The sequence below is a fragment of the Phalacrocorax aristotelis genome, chromosome 9 (genome assembly GCF_949628215.1).
Source record: "Phalacrocorax aristotelis chromosome 9, bGulAri2.1, whole genome shotgun sequence".
In the NCBI taxonomy this organism is placed as follows: domain Eukaryota; kingdom Metazoa; phylum Chordata; class Aves; order Suliformes; family Phalacrocoracidae; genus Phalacrocorax; species Phalacrocorax aristotelis.
This window is the reverse complement of record NC_134284.1, coordinates 13,189,581-13,202,237: the sequence shown is the minus strand read 5'-3', so window position 1 is coordinate 13,202,237 and position 12,657 is coordinate 13,189,581. Positions and strand designations below refer to the sequence as shown.

At 41.8% G+C, this 12,657-nt stretch overlaps 1 protein-coding gene and 1 long non-coding RNA gene across 7 annotated transcripts in view; both read left to right on the top strand.

Annotated features, from left to right (window-relative positions):
• ANGEL1 (angel homolog 1) overlaps positions 1-12,657 on the top strand; it is a 164,449-nt gene that overhangs the window by 31,529 nt on the left and 120,263 nt on the right. The window lies entirely within an intron of this gene.
• LOC142061914 (uncharacterized) overlaps positions 62-12,657 on the top strand; it is a 45,662-nt gene continuing 33,066 nt past the window's right edge. For all 4 annotated transcript variants that reach the window (XR_012662302.1, XR_012662303.1, XR_012662300.1 and 1 more), the window contains exon 1: positions 62-258. This is a non-coding gene — a long non-coding RNA (uncharacterized LOC142061914). The remainder of the gene's footprint in view (positions 259-12,657) is intronic.

Here is a 12,657-nt window from a genome sequence, read left to right as displayed (position 1 = left end):
CGAGGAAGCGGCAGGGGGCGGGGCCACGAGGGGCGGGGCACGCGGCGGCCGTTTAACGGTCTCCGTGACGGGCAGGTGGCGACTGGGCGTGGGGCTGCTCTCCGGGTCGTATTCCCCGCTGATGTTTTAGGGGTGTGATGGAGGCCGGGTAGGGTGGCCCCGCTGGAAGCGGGGGCAGGTTTCTATGTGGAGGTAGCTTTGACCAGCAGAAGAGGTGAGACAGAATCGCGAGGTGGGAAGCAGCGAGTGGTGGAGAAGGTAACTGGGGTGCTCCTCTTTTGACTCACCAAGTGGCACAAAGTGATCCTGAAGGATGGCCTTTCCCCAGGCAGGAGCTGCACTGCTAGCCTTGGGGTGTGCTGCATGTGGTGCTTCTCTCGTGGGAGGGGCCCTGTGGGGCTCCTCTGCCTGGAAAGAGATGAAATGCACCTGTGTACAAGGCCTAGCGATACACCACAAGTGAAAGACCAAGTGTGTTGTTCTGGCTCTGTGGTCTGGTTTCCCTGGTTCAGTCCTCCTGTAATACTGTGAAGTGTACAGCTGTGGTGGGTGGTTCTCCACACAATGCAGGAGACGTGGAAGCCTCTTCTCCAGTCTGTACCTGGAACAATGGTTGTGTCCTCATCCATCAGAGTCAGGCTATGTCTTGCTGGGGACGGGACTGCTGACTGTTGTCTTGCCACCCTGTAATAATCCATTTTGAAAGCTCTAGTATGAGAGTAAAGTGTTCTGTAACTTAGACACTGACTAAAAGAAATGTGTATAAAGTAACAGGTCAGCTGTTGAGGAACCTTCCGAAGGGCGTTTTGAAATGCTTGCATTTAGCATTTCAAACAAAGGGCTGTTATTCAGCATCAGTGTGGGGAATGAGGGAAATACATCCTGGGTCTGGTTGCCATGGGATTTGATGAGTCCTGAGAACTGGGTATAACCTTTACAGAGTCTGGCAGAGGATTTCCGAGAGAAATGTTGCTTCTCTTATAATGCTCTGTGGGCAGATGTTCACATGAGATCATTTCTGAGGGCAAAATACTTGAACACAGCATTTCTGTTGAACTCAAAATTGCCCAAATTGCTGAAAGGTTGATTTCCTTTCAGGAAAACTACGCTAAATGCATATCCCTGCTTCTTCCTTCTGCCTTCCAAACAAATCACCAGCATTGCTTCATGCAACCTACACTGATTCCTGTAATACTTAAACATATACTTCTTCATTGAATAAGGATTTTTCTCTTGAATAAGGGCCTGAAGCAATGCTTATTTATCACTTCAGTAAAGTTTTTAGTGTTTTTATGGTTGTCTTTGCCTTCTACCTGTGGGCAAGTGGTGATCGGTAGAAGTTGACTCCTTATACCTAAAGAGACAGCGAAGCCTGTAGGCAGGAATCATTTAGCAGCTCCTGAGTGGATGCATTTTGTAAGAACAGCTCATACCTACAATGTTCTCTGTCCCTTCTACCCCAGTGGTCCCTGATTCCTTTACAAACAGGACTGGTTGGACAGGGCTCTGAGCAGCCTGATCTAGTTGAAGATGTCCCTGCTCAGTGCAGGGGGGTTGAACGAGATGACCTCTAAAGGTCCCTTCCAACCTAAACCATTCTATGATTCTGTGACTGGAACTGTGCTGGTCATGCTATGGTAGTGCACAAAGCATGTTGGGGGACATCATCTGCATTTTGGTTGAGTGGCAGATATATTTCCCATAAGAGCACTGGGGAAAGGACAGGGTTCAAAGGTTTTAAATGCTGCCTTTCGATCTGTATTGCCTCCCATGGCTGAAAGTAAGCACAGCTGTCCATAAAAGCAAGGATGCTGGTTTTGTTTTTTGAGCTCCAGCACTAATTCAGGGCTGGGAATTTGCATTGCCTTCTATACCTCAGCTTTTCTATCTCTAAGTGGGCAATGCTAATAAACCTGACATGCAGCCAGAGATTTTGTAAAGATTAGTTGGCGTTTTTGGCATGTTAGGAATTATTCTTTCCTAAAAATGTAAATAATGTGTTATAGTAGAAGTGAAATACAATCCTTATGTCTTTAAAGCCTTAAATTTTATTCTGAAATCTCAGCTGGAGGAAAAGTAGCTGATAATCATCAGGCCTTGAAATAAGGCTTGTCAGGGCATTTTTGCTTCAGTTTGTATTGGTTAATTGTTAGGCAGTGTCCCTCTCTTCTGGCCATCGATTTAAATAATTTGGCAGCAGCAGGGGATCAGTATTTTAAGGTAATAACATGGCACTACACTTTGTTTAGCTGGGAAAGAGTAAAGCACAGCCGTGCCGAGTGAGCCAGTCCCTGCAGCGGGGACAGAATGTAACTGAGGTGACAGCAGAGGACAGACTTCGCTCTCTCTTCAGCGCAGCTACTGTTTCCTTGTCTGCCAACGTTGTTACCTGTGGCGCAGGCTGTGTAATGGACATTAAACACTGCTTCTAATTTCTGACAGTAGATTATTGTGGCTAGCATGATGAGGGACCAGAAGACCATTCAATTCTTCTTTAATAACAATATAAATCTTTCGTTTACCTACATGCTGCAGAGGAAGACTGTGCAGATACTCTGTGTGAAGCACACCCGTTTGGTTTAAATGGGTGAAGCTTTGTTAAGACAGTTAAGGTTTGGTGTTAGTGAAAGAATAAATAACATCGATAAAGGACTGAAATCAAGTCAGAACTTCTTTGAATAAATACGTTATTTTATATATTATAAAATATTTGATAAAAGTATTCAAGTGGTGTAGAGAGCACTTGAAAAATAAACTCTTCCTCTGCTCTTCTGGGGGAATTGGGAGTTTTGTCTCTACTGGAGGGGATCCAAAATTTGTTTCTGTAAACATGGGTAGTGAGTGATAGTGTTGCCTTTCTGTTTTGTAATGTCTTTTACACTTTGGTTGATATTTAATTTCTTAATTTCTGCCAGTCATTTGTTGTTATGCTGTCATTTTAGTTTGGTGTGGTTTTTTTTTTTAATCTTCAAAAGCACCAGACTGTTTTTTAAGCAGTGACTTTGTGAATTGCATAGGAGCAATTAAAACACCTACCAGAGGTTTCTAGTTCTAGATGGCAATTTTAGGCCATTATTTCCGCAGTTTGGTTAACGTACATTGTCTTAGTGTGCACTGGAACCCTTAATTTAAAATCTCAATTATCTTAAAGATCTTTTCCAACCTAAATGATTCTATGATTCTATATAACACTAAATGTTGCTTAGACCACAGCAGGGGTTGTGCTGTCTTTATCCATCTTGGCCTAATTTTTTGGGACTTAAGCTTCTCTGTGCTGCTAACTTCCTCTTTTTGTAACAGTTTTGGAGTGGGTTCTCTTTCTGTGTTCCTGAAAGAGCTCAGTTAAAAGCTTCATGTGACAAAACAGCGTCTTTCTGAATCTATTTCCCAGAATTACTTTGGCTATTTCAATACCCATTTTATTTATTTTAATTAACTAATTTAAACCTATTTTATTTAGCTATTACCAAAACACACTGAATTTCCTTCAAGGTGTTTTACATATTAATTCTATTTAATCCTGTGTGTGTTTGGAAAGCTGCTTTCAAAAGGACCTGTAGTTTGTCTAAACTGCTTTTCAGAACTTTGCAATTGGGTCACGCAGTGCCTCTGTATCATACTGGGTAGCTTGCAACATACTTTCTAAGGGCTCTTCTCCTGAGAGCTGTATTCCGATGTATCACTGATTCCTTTGCACCTGTAGGAAACTTCCTGCAGATTCTCATATTTTCATCCAGGCTTGAATCTTCTGGTGGCAGTTACGAGAGGAGGTGAGGAGCTGAAGGGCAGGAAGTGAAGTTTGCAGCTCCCTGACTGTGCTGGGGCCGCGCAGTGCCTAGCTGAGTCCCGTTGCAGTGAGGTATGGGCTGCAAGGGATGTCATGGTGGGGTCCAGGACGGCCTTGACCTGCCAAGTTAGCAGAGCTGCTGTGTTCAGTGAAGGAATGGGGAGGAAACCTGTATAGCTTTTTAGTTGCAAATTGCCTATGCAAAATTGTTATGTGAGATATGGTGTTAATTTGAATCCACAGTACCTTGTTTTTTTGTGTGGAATAAGTGGGGGAGCTGAATTTGTTAAGTCTAGGGGAAAAGAAGCCTGAGAGGATACAGCCTTTAGATATAGAAAAGGTCCCTGAAGAGAGGCATGTCTTACACTTCTAGGGTATATAGGACAAGAAGTAACACATCTTTAAAATATAATGAGAGTCAGGTTATATATTAGAAAAAACTTTACATAAGGACAGCGAAAGACTGGAAGAAATGGCCTCAGCATAATACAGAGTCCATATCATTGAAAAGTTTCAAGCACTGTTCATCAGCCATCAGTCAGGAATTAGTACAGTTGGACTTGATAATCTTAAGGGACTTTTTCAACCTAAATGATTCTATGATTTAGAGTTGAACCTGCTTTTGGGAGGAGGGGGAAGAACCTATATGACCTGTTAAAATCTCTTACGTCCCTTTTTTCTGTGCTTGAAAATCAGTGGCCTAATGTATTGACCACTGAAGGTGGGGAGAGTTTTGGCAATTTGAAAGGCTCTCTAGATGGTGAAGTAAGCTCAACTCGCTTCCATGAATGACCCTTGCTCATACAAACAGTCTTTTCGATTCCAGTTACTGCACTTAAATGAGAGAAATACTACTATATACCAGGGTGGAACATCAGAGCAGAGTGACTTGATAGAAGTTTTCTTTGTAATATCTTTTTTTTTTTTTACACACTATGTGAACTACCTTTTTTAAGTGTTTGATTTGTTTTAAAGCTGTTTCAGTTAGAGGATTGAAACTCGTGTTTTAAGTGGTGGTTTTTGTTTGTGTGGTGTTTCCTTTAGTTTTCTCCAGCTCACAAAGGTACTGCCTTTAGCCTGTTCATGCAAATGTCTTTGTGTGATGAAATTCTTGGCGGTGCTGAAAGCCCTCATGAGATCAGTATACAGCTGAGCAGTATGCATACGCTGCAATAGATCTTTGTCCAGAGCAGGAATTCTACCTTTGCCCCTAATTCTGCTTTTGCCTAGGTTCTAATCAGGGCTATCTCTGAAGATAACAGCAAAGCTTCTGTTATTTGATTGCAATCCCAATGTAACCTTTAGTCTGTCTGGGAGATTGATTGGCATAGCAGTGCTAGAAGAGCCCTGTTCTGTGGGCAGCTAAGAATGACTTCATCAGAGACTGATACAGTGACTGCACACATTTTCCTGTTCAGGTGCAGTCATACTGATTACTTTTCCTGTGTGGGTCAGATCTAAGAGATGGGATACTTAGATCCAATCAAGTTATCAAATGTCAGCAAATGTGTGAAACTTCTGCATTTATCTTCCTTTATCATTGGCCTGTTGAGTTGTCACATAAGCCAGCACATTGTGGCATGGCATAGAATCATAGAATCATAGAATTGTTAAGGTTGGAAAAGACCCTTAAGATCAGAGTCCAACCGCTAACCTATCACTGCCAAGTCCACCACTAAACCATATCCTCAAGCACCACATCTACCCTTCTTTTAAATACCTCTAGGGATGGAGACTCAACCACCTCCCTGGGCAGCCTGTTCCAATGTTTGACAACCCTTTCGGTGAAGAAGTTTTTCCTAATATCCAACCTAATCTTCCCCTGGCGCAGCTTGAGGCCATTTCCTCTCGTCCTTCTCCATCCTGTCTGTCATACGGCGGATACGCGTGCCATGTGTCATCCAACATGTGGAAATACATGCACTGGGACTCAAGAAGTCTGAAAGGTTAGGATGGCTGGAACAAGGAGAGGACTATACATGGTGATTGGAACTTTACGATTGGACTGTTTTATTTGTAGTTGCTAATTTGCTCTTAATAATAACTCTGCTTGGTGAAAGGGACTTGGAGGGACCATAGGTGTGGAGTTTCAGGGTTGCGAAAGGAAGCAAACAGCCCATCATCTTGTGTACTCTGTGCCACCCCAGCTTAGAGGCAGGGTGTGTGAGACCAAAAGCTAGAGTTTTGGGTTGTGTGCAGAAGTGGCCTCTGAAAACTTATTCATCCAAATAGGGAAGAGAAAAAACACCATGATACCTGGGTGACAAGTGAAAGAACTGTGAGTAGAAATGCTTTCTGAAGTTCAGCTACTTCCTTCGGAGAAAGACCATAGACTGGTATGGTTTCACATCAAACTTCAGTGAAAGGAAGTTGAACAGCTAAGAGGTATAAAGTATTCTACTTAGCTGTTAAGGAAAAGGAGCTTTGTTTTCTGAAAAGTGGAAAACTCCAGTGTTAGGAATCACAAAAGAGTTAACACTGCTTTCTTCTGTATGAATGCTAAGCAGACATAGCTCGGTTAAAACCTGGAGTTACACTAGCAAAAAAATTGTGGAACATAAACTGAAGATAAGTGTGCCTGATTTTAAAGTTAATGATCTTCTCCAATGAGCGTTTGGATAAAGCTAGAAGGTTCTTTTATCATAAAATTCTTAATTTCCTTTCTGTCTATCTGATGTATTTTCTAGAGGTGGAGAGAAAACAGGGTCCTATCCTGTAAAACATTTTTCCTGTTCCACACTGGTACAGAACAGACACTTCTGAAAAGTTTAGCTAGAACCAGAATAATGAATACACCAACATGCAAGGTATTTATTTAGGTTTCTGGAAGAACTGCTTTTAGACCCAACAATGCTTTGTGTGAAATAGAAATTTAAACTTACACTTCTTGCATCCAAACAGGTGTGCTGACCTTGGGCTATAATGTGAGTCTTTCATATGTGGGTCAGAGTGAGCATTCAGTTATTCACACAAAAGAGACTACTCCCAAACTAGCTAGGTCAGGAACTTATGTAGAGCCTTAGGTTCAATTCCCTGTGCCAAGTCTCATCATGCATGCAATTTGAACTTAAGTCTGTCTTATCATTGACTCTGCAGATCATCAGTACATTCTGGAATTGGTGCCTCTCCCTTTTGGTTTGATCAGAAAGTCCTCCTTGAACCTGAGTAACCTTTCTTAGCAGAAATTAATTTTTCTTCAAGAAATTTCAGTAAACTGACATTTCCCAAGAGCAAAGATATGTCCTCAAGAAATTTTTTATTACCTTCTCTGTCAAATTGGTCCTGAGCAGTTTTCAGTTCACAGCTTGGTCCTTAGTGTCTCCAGTTTTAACTTTGTCATTTAGTGGTAATAGATATGGGTTTTTTTCCTAAAGCCTGGGATAAAGTTATTGCAGCAAAGAAACTTTCAAGTGCTGCATGAGTTTGAGACCTGTGCTGCATTCCCTCCTTTCTGGTACTCTGTTCTGTCCATGCTTCCCCAGTTAATTCTTGTTTGTATGCCTGCAGCATCCTTGCAAAGCATGAGTGCTACTCTTCCCTTTCTGCAAATGGGGAAATGAGATTGAGAACTTAAGCAGGTGCTTTTACCACAGGTGAAAAGACACCTGAGCAGGCTGTGTGATCACCGACCTCAAGCAGTGCGCTCAGTGGAGTGAGCCAGGTAACTGGTTTAGAACCACCTCTGTGCAATGATATCTGAACGTACCAGTGCTGACTCTGGTTCGTGCTGGTACGGCAGCACTGTGCTGCATGTGTTTCCTGGCTTGGGAACTCGCAGCTCAGAGGCCTCTACATCGTTCTCTGCTGTGAGGTGTAAACTCATCTTGAATGACTTGTCCAAGATGACACAGGAAGGTACCGACAGAGCAGGGACCTAATGGGAGTTTTCTCCTAAGCAGCAAGCCAACCTTCTGTTTCTAGGCTACATAAATTTTAAGTGAATAAAATTCTGTGCATCTGTAAAGACTTCTTCAGTGTTCTCTGGAAAGTGGGTTAATTCCTGTAACAAGATGGGTTTTGGGGACTGGAGAGAATTGACTGGAATGGGATTAGTTATGCGAAGGAAATGCTTAGTTCATTTTTCACTGTTGGAAATAAAATTTTGATGGCTCAGACTTCCATTTTGCTTTTCTTTACTGAAGTTAGAGTAGGAATGCATCAGTCTGCCCTATTACATCATAGACTGAATGAAATTGTTATACATTGAGGAATTAATTAGAAGAATATTAATAAAATGTTTCATTAAAAAATGTTGGGTTTTTTCTACTAAGAAATCGTACATTCTTTTTGTCAGTGTAAGTCTCCTGGTTCTTGCCTCTGCCCCCACCCCCTCTGCTGCTAATTCATAGTCCTATTGTGCCCGATTTATTAACTGATGACAATGCAAAGATGGTATTATTTTGAAAATGGTGGGGGGGGGGGGTTTGTGCTGTCTGCAGTGTGGAAGCATTTTCTTGTTTGCACAATGCATTTGTCAGTGGCATTCTGTCCCATCTTTGAAAGCACAGGAAGTGTGAGGCAACTGCAGTGTCAGTGGGTGCAGCTGCAGTGTTCCTTATGCCAAAATCCTACCTTTACCTTAGCAGTAACATCATTACCTAAATGTAGAGAATGGCTGAAAAACTCCAAATGCAGTTTTAAAAATTGAGTTCCATTAAAATTTCTCATGGGGGAGCAATTCTCTGAAAAGTAGAAAAGCTTGTGGAGAGAACAAAACTTTTTGAAAAGCATTGTAGGAGTCAGCAGCATTTCCTTCTCCAAACTCTTGAGTTATAAATTACAAAAGAAAAGGACCAGGGAGGCTGCAATAGTGTCCTAGTTTGCACTTTGCTTGACTTCAAGGGTGTTTGTGCACTTCCTGCTTGTTAAAATATACTAAGTTTTGAAGACCTAAATTTAAGGAGGTTGATGCAGAGCCATGGACTTACCCATTAAAGCTGGAGATGCTCAGACAAGGTGATTTATAAGTGGGACTTTTATTATTAGCTGCTTTCTCCAGTCTATTTTCCAGAAATAAAATATATAGGCCCTTAAGAAAATGCACTTCCCAATATGAATCACACAGAATCACAGGTTGGAAGGGACCTCAGGGATAATCTAGTCCGAAAGCACAGTCTAGACAAGAAGGCCCAGCACCCTGTCCAGCTGAATCTTAAAAGTGTCTAATGTGGTGGAGTCAACCACTTCCCTGGGGACATTATTCCAATGGTCGACTGTTCTCACTGTGAAAAAATTCCCTCTCATGTCCAATTGGAATGTCCCCAAGAGCAACTTGTGTCCATTGTCCCTTGTCCTCTCCATGTGACTCCTTTTAATAAGGGAGTCTCCATCATCTTTGTAGCTGCCCCTTAAGTACAGGTACAGGGTGATGAGATCCCCTCTAAGTCTCCTTTTCTCAAAGCTGAACAAACTCAGTTCTCCCTGGGTGAAAGTGGTCTAGAATACAGCTCTGCTTTTATTTTACCAATGTCCCAGTCTTTCCTCTTTGTTTCCTTCCCATATATGCCTCCTTTCTTAGAAGAAAGCTGGCACATTAGGATGCCAAAGACCAGAAACCAATGCACAAGAAGTATTCTGAAGAGAATCCCAGCCAAATTACAACAAATGGAGCCCTACTCTTAAAGAATTTTACAGCGCTGTTCTTCACTATTACCCTGGTTTGCTGAAACCTGCTAATCTCCTAGTAATGATGCTTTTGCATTCACTAATGCATTACATTTTTTTAGGTATCGTATTAAATGTGTTTGATGCTACACAGTGCCATCTATTTATACAGAGGAGAGAATTTATTACTGTAGATTTTGGAGGTAGGGTTGGGTTTACATGGAAGTTAAGGTGTAGTACAAAGGGCTGATATTTTTAGCTGTCTGTGGACTAAAAAGATACGTTTTTCAAGGGAATATTGTATAAGGAATATATTGCAGGGCTCAAGGCTTACACTCGGAGTATAATGGACTCTGCAGAGGCTTGGGAGGTGCTGCTTTCCACCCAAGTTATTCAGTTTGTTAGTGTTTGAATCAGAAATTAATCGGACAGTTAATAAGTCTGTACCTATAGCTATGGAGGTTATATTTTTCACCTTCTCCAACTGGAAGTGATGCTGAATCTAAGCCTCAGCTCCAAAACACATTGGCCTGTGGGTATTTAAAAGCTAGCTTCTATTTACTTCAGGCTTACAAAGAGGCTGTGTTTGTGAAAGCTCGGTGCCATATTTGATCATTTGTCTATTTCTCCGTAGAGTGATTATTTAGCTTTTTTCCCCGGGTTAAAATTTTACAGAGGTCGTAGGCACGAGAACAAAATGGGAGAGTGACATCTAGTGGTTAGTAATGAAAATGTGCGTAATTAAATTTTGTTTCCTTCAAGACAATGAGAAGTAAAGCAACTCCTAATAAATGGCCTGGGATTAATTTAGAATTTATAAAACCTGAAATTTAGAGATCACTTCTGATCAGTGCAGATTTTTCTGTGTGCTGTCAGCCTCTGGTGAGCAGTAACTTTCTTGCTTGATGACTAATTCCAAGGAGTGAGTTTGATGTCTATTGCGAAGGCCTGGTTACTCTCAACGAGTTCTAATGTCTTCCTGTTTCTGTTTTCCATATCAGTGTTTGTTTTTAGGAATATTTTTACATGGATAACCCTTTCCCACAACCGGAATGATGTTAGGATCATATGGGTTTACGGGTTGATTTTTTTTTTCCCAGGGTGTTGGAGGGAAGTTATCTCATGAATAGCTCAATTGTGAGGAAAAATTATTTGAAAAGAAATTGATTTCAGTAAAGATCAACTGTTTTCTTATGCTGAGAACTTAACTTTCTTATTTATTGCTCTCCCTGTTGGAAGAGTTGACACTGTTCACTTTGGCTGGGAAGGATTCTAGTCCTGGACTAGACTGCCATCATCCAGCCAAGGTCTCTGCTAGCTCAGGCAAACTTGTTGAATGGATTCTGTCTAAGAGTACAGAGTGGATTATACCTGTATGATGCGTGGTGGAGGAAATGGGTGGTTTTAATAGGTTCTTTCCTTTTGTAATTTCCAAGGACTCATTTTCTAGGCTACTGGACCAGTATAACTAATCTTGCTATCAAATACTGTGGACAAATTCCAGCTGTCCAGTTCCCAGTGAAGCAGTAGCTAGATAAAATCTCTATTGCTCCAAGGCAGTGCTTGACTTCTTGTGTTAGACAAGACTATGCTTTCAGGTTGAATTTGGAACACCAAGAAATGAGCTAGTGTGTGGTCATATTTTTTAGATCTCAGTAATGAAAAATGTGCCTTCCCACTGGCCTGGCAGGCTTCAGAGAGAATGGAAGCAGACATTACCTCAGACTTGAGAAAGGAGTGGACTCCTCTGAAATTAGCTCAATCTCTCTCTTATCTGGGTCACAAGCATATTCAGAAATTCCCCCCGCCCATCCGTTATTGTATGAAGTTGGGTAAGTTGTTGGGTCAAGTTTAGACTAGTGGCCACTGCAGTTGAGGCAGTAATTAAAGTAATACAGCAAATCCTGTGCTCCAGAAGGCCTTTGGGTTGTACAGTATATAAATACATATGTCACTATGGAAAATTTTGAGAAAAGAGGTGGCATTTAATACCTAGGAAGAGCAGTAGCTATGTCAGCCTGTCAGGTCTCATGAATCTTTGATTGGGCCTCGGATACGTTTAGATGAGTCTGCCCAGCTTTATTTCCTTTCACTTCTTCAGGGGTGCAGAGGGAGAGAGGTTGACAAAGGGATGTGTGGCACATGTGCTGTGTGAGTTAGTAACATATCCGTCACAGCTGCAGGGTCTGAAAGGAGAAGGAAGGAAACAGGTGAAATCTGTTGTGCTCAGAGGAAGTCACCATGTGTTTGAATGCTGGCAAATAACAGATTTTTCCTTTAGAAGTCTTTGCTGTCATACAGTGAGAAAGGGATAGGCTTATAATTATTGGATACCTCCTTTATGAAGCTATAAGGCAAGCTTGTTTGGATGCAAGCTTTGTGGAGAAGTCCATACTACAACAGGGGCAAAGCCCAGTGCCATCACCGAGTTCCTCTGGAGTGGGGAGTGTTATGGACAAAAGCTGCACGTAGGGGAGAACAGCAAAAGAATTTTTCCAAACCTTCAGTAGTTAAAGCTACTAGGATAATGCCAGAAACCTTCCTGACTTTAGCTTCAATGCTTTAACAGGTAGCAGAACTTCTTCAAAATGTATGCCTACTGCATTATAAATTTTCCAGTATGGTATGCGATATGACAGCTATTACAGGTGAAGCCACACCAGCTTCTTCTCCTGCAGTGAGTCAGGCCTCTTAGGCCTGTATAGACATTGACACTATAGAGTGTCAATGGCCTTCCTCCAGCCATGGCTTCATGCATAAAAGTAAGTTCTTTATTGTGCCAAACCTATGGCCCACCTAGACTAGTATTTCTGCCTTGGACACTAACAGCAGGCAGTATTCTATGGGGCTAGGACATGATCCTGACCAATTCACATTGTGCATTCTCCTCATTCTTTCCCAGCATCCACAGTCATTGGATTAGGATCATTAGGAGGTACACTTGTGCCCATTCCTCTACCTGTTTTGGAACCGCTGTCTGTAAATTAATCCTCCTTGTATAGCCCGCTCTTTGCGCCTAGCCTGCTGATACTATTGGCCTTCTCAGTCCCACATGACCAGAAATTTACTACTTTCTGTGTTTGTAAAGGAAAGTTATTGCTTTTGTCTGTTTTTAAATCTATCTTGTACATAGTTTGACTGAGTGCCCATACTCCTAATACTGCAAGGTTTTGTGAGTAACAGTCCTGCTCTCACTTTCTCGACCACCTTCATGATTTTGTAATTCTCAGTCGTGTCCCTTTCAGCCTGCATGTCTCCAAATTAAG